This window comes from Artemia franciscana, chromosome 16 (assembly GCF_032884065.1).
Source record: "Artemia franciscana chromosome 16, ASM3288406v1, whole genome shotgun sequence".
NCBI classification, from domain to species: Eukaryota; Metazoa; Arthropoda; class Branchiopoda; order Anostraca; family Artemiidae; genus Artemia; species Artemia franciscana.
This window is the reverse complement of record NC_088878.1, coordinates 19214861-19221767: the sequence shown is the minus strand read 5'-3', so window position 1 is coordinate 19221767 and position 6907 is coordinate 19214861. Positions and strand designations below refer to the sequence as shown.

General features: G+C 33.5%; 1 protein-coding gene across 4 annotated transcripts in view; it reads left to right on the top strand.

The window, feature by feature from the left end:
• The first annotated feature begins 1308 nt into the window (after window positions 1–1308).
• Window positions 1309–6907, top strand: part of LOC136037177 (uronyl 2-sulfotransferase-like) — a 73612-nt gene continuing 68013 nt past the window's right edge. For 2 of the 4 annotated variants that reach the window (XM_065719724.1, XM_065719725.1), the window contains exon 1: window positions 3431–4558. The gene's annotated coding sequence lies outside the window, so the exon portion shown is untranslated. The other 2 variants (XM_065719728.1, XM_065719726.1) reach the window with 2 other exon arrangements.

The window sequence follows — 6907 nt, the reverse complement described above, 5'->3', positions numbered from 1 at the left end:
GTCAAATTTTAAACTCTCCAGTTTAGGATTCAACCGTTCCTTGAAAGTTTCTCTCAATTTCTCAACCTGGAGTCTACCAACGTCATAACTTTTCAAGAGGTATTTACACTTCTAAAATTTCAGCTTTGAATCTACCCTAGACATTATCAGATGTCCCGGATACCAGTGCAGTATGGGGACCAGCAGATTTTCCCAAATCTACACCGAAGCGCTTAAGCCGGCTCAAGAGCCAGACAGCAAGAACTCCCTGGGACCTCCAGTAGAAAAGAGGCTTTGTGCAATGCTGGGCCCATCTTGGTCACAACATGGTTTTCAGCACTTAACGATGCTCGTCTATCAATAAGAGTTGAAATCCTGAATAGACAGTCTCAAGCTTATTACCTCTGACTCATTATATATGCATGCCTACAAATATTATGCTATTATGGGGAGGCAACCCATAGTGGATAAATTAGCTAGGAAGAGGTTTTTCAGCCCGAAAACGCCCGTCAAAACAGACCAAACCCACAAGAAATATACCTTAATCAAAATCCTGTGCAAATACTGTGTCATTTACAAGGCTATAATTTCCTCGAGGAGAGCAACTCCTCAAGTGGACATAGAATTGAGCGCAAAATCCCCAGGCTTGCAGGTACCCCGAAAGGGTCGAGGCAGCCCTTCGCAGAGGCAAGTGTCCATAGATTTGGATCTTACGCCCTGTCGCAGTTTTCATCCTATAGATTATCTTCCCACGATGGTGTTCTGTATCACCCTGCAATTTAACCCATTACTGGGGGAACGTTCGTAACTCACGCAGCTTGTGCACACACCGGTGGGCCCCTTTGAGTGTTTATATGAGGGACCTTCTTCCTCCTCCATCTGCATTTACTGCCCCAGGCAAGGGTGCCCCAAACCCGCGACTGACCGTCACAGGTCTTGGAGTAATTTTGATAAAAGTAAATTTGGAATATAATTGACCTTTTTATGTCTTCTTTATAATTTGAAAACTGCAACATTTTCATTTGATTGACATTTATCAGCAAATTAATGTTAATTGATTGATATATATATATATATATATATATATATATATATATATATATATATATATATATATATATATATATATATATATATATATATATATATATATATAAAAATATGATATATATATATATATATATCATATTTTATATATATCATATCGCAGCAATTCCGTAACATTTACATTTTAAACTTTTAGCAACCCCCGAACCAATGCTGAGGATATAAACAGTGAAACGACCAACAATAAAGATAAAAAATAAAATTAAATAAAGTTTAGAAGAATAGGAAGAAGGGACGTTATTAGTAAAATTAGAAGATTAGAAATTAGAGTTGAAATATAAATACAAAGATTACAGATTGGGAATCCATTGTAATGTAAGCGTAATGTAAGTATAGTTCGAGTAAGGTTTTTATTAGTAAAGGTGGTGGATGCAATAAAAAGTTAAAGAAGAACAGACAATGCCCAAGCTGTTTTTATGAAAATAAAAAAAAGTTTGGAAAAATAGAAGAAAAAAATATCTGCAAACCAACAATAGAGTATTGGAAGCTACAGTGATGACAAATGTCCAGTATGGTTCTGAAATGTGGGTTGTACCACAGACAGAGGAGAATTTGCTGAATTTTTCTTCCAGAGAAATACAGATTCTTTTGGGAACCCGTCTGACTGACCGCATTTCAATCAGAAAGGTGTACAAGAAATCTAGTTGTATCCAGATTACTAGGGCTGTAATAAGCTAAAGATTGTGATGGCTATGACACATTCTATTGATGAAAGATCACAGATTGCGAACGATCTAGGGACAAATAAATAGTGTGTCGTCCCCTAATGGTGGCGAAGAAGTTCGTATGGATGGCTTTAAAGGACATTCAAACGTTTTGGGAGAGTGTACAGAGGGAGCCTTCGTATGATTTGGGATGTAGGAGTAGCGTTGGTAGGTCTCTTTGCCTCAGGTAGCTTGGTTCTTTATTCAGTTGTAAGTAATAGCATTCAAGTTAGAGTTTAATATTGCTCCTTACTTTCAGTTAAAAAAAAAATTCATGGAAATTCTCTCCCCTCACGGGAATTTTCATCATGGACGTTCCTCCCACGTAAAATACCCCCTCACGTAAAATTCCATTCGCTGAAAAATATATGTTAACGGGGGTTAAATTCTGTAACTTGTAGCCCTTTTCCCATGGGTTACGGGGAGTCATATTATCCCTACCTTTCAACTATGCAGAGAAAAAAAGGCTTTCGTAGAATTTTGATCGGACAACTTTGAAGAAAAAAGGGGCGTGGGAGGAGGGCTAGCTGCTCTCCAATCTTTTTTGGTCGCTTATAAAGGGCACTAGAACTTTTGATTCCCGACCAAATGAGTCCTCTCCCGATTTTCTATGATCATTGGTTTGATGCGATTACTCCTGCGAAAAACATACAAATAACGGATCAAATAAACACTCATCCGTGAACAAAAAACGGATGGCATCAGTTTTGGCAAAAAACGCAAAATTCTCTATTTTTATTTATAGGAGCTTGAAACCTATTCAGCAGTACTCTCTAATATCCTGAATGTGATGGTATGATTTTCATTAAAATCACTTGATGTTATGGGGATGTTTTTCTCCTTTTTCAAAAATCGAGCAAATTTCCTCAGGTCCGTAACTTATATTGAGTCACATTAAATTTAATGAACTTAAGATATTTTGAATCAATCAACATCTAAATTTTGATTCTTCTGATCTATGTATTCTTATCAAGACTGGATTACTTAGAGTTTTAGTTACTATTGAGCCGCGTCGCTCCATACTTACGGTTCGCTACCACAAACTGTTTGATCGGAATCATGCAGGAACTTTATTGTATTTGCCAGCTCTTGATCATCAAAGGAGTATTAATGGAACGATTTTAAATAACTATATCAGTCATTCAGTTTAAAAGGTTAATTGCATTCAGTTACAAATCTGAGGAAATTTAGCCTTTAAAATTAAGTAATTCAATAAACTGTAAGAATTTAGCTGTACAGAGATAAGCCAGCTATACTGCTACGGAACTTGCATTACGGGTTTTTAAAACAAGATTTTCTAACTTTACTCGTCCCAACGCAATTGCTAGGACTATTCCTACGAAAATTGTTTTGATGACTATACCTGTCATGAGTTTCCCAACCTAAGTTACTCTTAACTCCGGCTACCAAAACTTCTCCGTCAACCACTTTTCCAAAAACGACTGTTTATACCATACCTCTCAGCACTATTCTTATCACGGTTACTCCAACGAAAGCGACCTTTTTATGGTTACTCATAGTACAACTGCTTTCACTACTTCTTTTTTTCCCAATACCATTTCGCTTCAACTACTATTATTGGTAAAACTTATTAACCGAAATTACTGCTATTAGTATATGCAAACAATGTCGTTGAAAAATGAAAGTCTATTAAATATATAAAAAAGACTGTTTATGTGCACAATTTAAACGGTAAATTAAAAACATAAAACGGGTATAAATTAGATTGTATAAGATACCAAGCTTGAAACGAATAGAAATTACTATAAATGAAGAAATGGTACCTAAAATGCATAAAAATTACAATAAACAATTAATTCAAATTTAAACCAAATTACCACAAAAGGTGTCTTGCCATCTTTCCCAAGTTCCTAAAAGGTTAGAGTTTCAGTTGAGCTTTCTTGAAAACAAAATAAATGGAACGTTTTTTCATCTTTATGTGAAGTAATATAAATAGAAATATATATAGTAATATATATATAAATAGAAATACCAATCCAGTTTTTATAAGAAACTTTTATCGATGAAAAGCTTTTGGGAAAATTAATGTAGTTTTACTATTATAAGAAGATCTATTTTCTCGCTGCTTTCTTCTTTTCGCATATATTCCTTTTGAATATTTTGAAAAACTAATTTGACAAACAAATCTTTTAATTTAAGTAATTCATTTAGTATTCACTAGAGATCAAATGAGATAATCTTTTAGGGAGGCTAAAAATTGTGGCAGCACCACACTTATTTGTGGTAGTTTACGTTGTTTTTAATTTAGCTTTTATTCTTTCGTGTTTTTCTGTTTGTTTTAGGTTTCATTTTTACATTCATAGTAATTCTCTTTCGTTTTAATATTTGTATATTCTAGACGTTTATGCTCATTTAAATTTGTTCTTTACTTTTTTTGGAAAAATTGTGCTGTTGTTTTTTGTTTGACGTTATTTAATATACCTTTTTTCATGTTTTGATTAATTCGCTTATGATTGTTAAGCTTATGATAATTTGCTATAAATTTGCTTATGATTTGTTTGCCTAAACTAAATGCTTTTATTACACATTCCTGTATATCGTAGTGACATTTTTTCGACAAAGAGGAAGATAACTAATGATGTCTCATACCTCATTTTTGTTCGTGTAGCCAACAAGTCTTGTTACATCGATGTTGCTATGGAAATCAGAAATTATAAATACATTTTTAGTTTTGTAGTCTTCTGTAGTCTTTAAGGATGTTAGACAGTGTTGCTTTTCGTCAACATTTGCAGTATCATAGAAGAAAGGTAGATTATGTATTTCTAATTTTTTAAACTTTTATTTGACCCACGTTTTATTTTGTTTGCTTGTAAGTATTCTGTCAGTCTGTTAACAATTCTTGTAACTTGTTTTTACTTAGTTCCAGTTGTTTGACTTAGTGTTCTGATTTCTAAAACATATCATTGGTAAAAATCGCATTTTTGAAATCAAAGAATTTATTGTAATCAAATAGTTCGTGGTAACAAACTATAGTAAAGAGGCTCAATAGTAACCGAAACTCTAAAAAACGGAATTTTGATACCAATAGATACATCGAAAGAATTGGATTTTAATCTTGATTTAAATATACAAGTCTCATCAAGTCTAGTCTTACCCATCAAAAATTACGAGCCTGAGAAAATTTGCCTTATTTTTAAAAAAATGAATAAAAACCCTCTGAAAGTGACAGAGTCTTAATGAAAATCACGCCATCAGATTCAGCGTATATGAGAACCCTATTGTAGAGGTTTCAAGCTCCTATCTGCAAAAATGTGGAATTTTGTTTTTTTTCGCCAGAAGAAACATTACGGATGCATGTTTATTTTTTTCTTTTCTTCTTTTCCCCATGAGTGAGCGTATTAAACCTGTGGCCCTAGAATAGCGCAAGAGGGCTCGTTCTAACGGAAATTAGAATTTCTAGTGCTCTTTTTAATTGACCAAAAAATTTGAAGGGAAACTACATCCCCTCACATGCTCATTTCTCTCGAAAGTCATCGGATCGAAATTTTGAGATATCAATTCTGTTCAGCTTAGTCGAAAAATCTAATAACTATCTCTTTGAGGACAACCTAACCCTCTACAGTGCCTGGGGGAAGGGTTGCAAGTTATGAACTTTACCCATCGTTTACATATAGTGTTGGTTATTGGGAAGTATACAGACGTTTTCAAGCGGGACATTTTTCTGGTACTGGGGTTCGGGGGTTACATGGGAGGATTACCTTGTTACAAGGGGTTACCTTGTAGGAATTTATCATGGAGGAAGAGAATTTCCATGAAGGGGGCGCTGGATTTTCCAGTATTATTTGAAAAGCCAATAAGGAATCAAATAAAAAACAAGTTTTTCAAGTGAAAGTAAGGAGCAACGTTAAAAATTAAGACGAACAGAAATTATTACGCATATGACGGAGTTCGTCCCCTCCTTAATACCTCACTCTTTTCACTAAAGTATTTTTAGTAATTTCGATAGAATTATTTATTCTACTTAAACGGCCTTTGTGATTCAGGGGTCATTCTTAAAGAATTGGAGCGAAATTCAAACTCTAGGGTAAAGAGCGAGATATTGACGAGGGGTCGAAACCTCTCATATACGTAACGAAAACATACGGATATCGAAATTCATTACGTAAGTTAATTAATAAGTTGCGTATATTTATCACTAATAAAAATATCCGTAAATAAAATTAAGTTCTAGTGGCCTTTTTAAGTAACCAAAAAATTGGAGGGCAACTATCCCCCCTCCCCCGTGCCTTTTTCTCAAAATCGTCCGATCAAAACTTTGAGAAAGCCATTTAGCCAAAAAAAAGCAAAATCAATATGTAAATTTCGTATTGATTATTCATGTACGATGAGCCAAAATCAAAATCTGCATTAATTCAAAAACGTCCAGAAGTTAAATAAAAAAAAAAAATTAACTGAAAGTAAGGAGCGACATTAAAACTTAAAACGAACAGAAATTATTTCGTATATGAAAGGGGCTGTCCCTTCCTCACCACCCCACTCTTTACGCTGAAGTTTTTATTGTTTTAAAAAGTAGAACTGTGACAAAGAGTCAAACTTTAGCGTAAAGAGTGGGGCGTTAAGGAGGGGATAGCCCCTTTCATATACGAAATAATTTCTGTTCGTTTTAAGTTTTAATGTCGCTCCTTACTTTCAGTTAATAAAAAACTTGTTTTTTATTTATTTAATGTATAGGTGAAACAGTGATGGCATTTATTCATATGAAACTTATTTTCAATATGTGTTAAATTTTAATAAACAAATATTTTGAATAATAAATTCTTTTTTTTCTATTTATTTATAATTGTCTATTAAAGTATTAAACATGTGTTTAATGAATTATTACGTAAAGATTACAACAAACCCAGGAAACTGAGTCTGTAAATGGTATAAATACTATAATAAAGAATAATTTTGACTATTCAGAGTCAAATAAACTGAAATTTTAGACTCAAATTGAGCAGGCTTTTACTTAATTTACAAATCCCACTTTACAATCTGATTTTTCATCAATTGTTTCATAGACAGACATAACAATAATTCTTGATCCCAAGATTAATTTGGTTGGCAATATTTACCTGTGCAATACAGTAAGATCGTCAACATTCAGAACTTTCTAT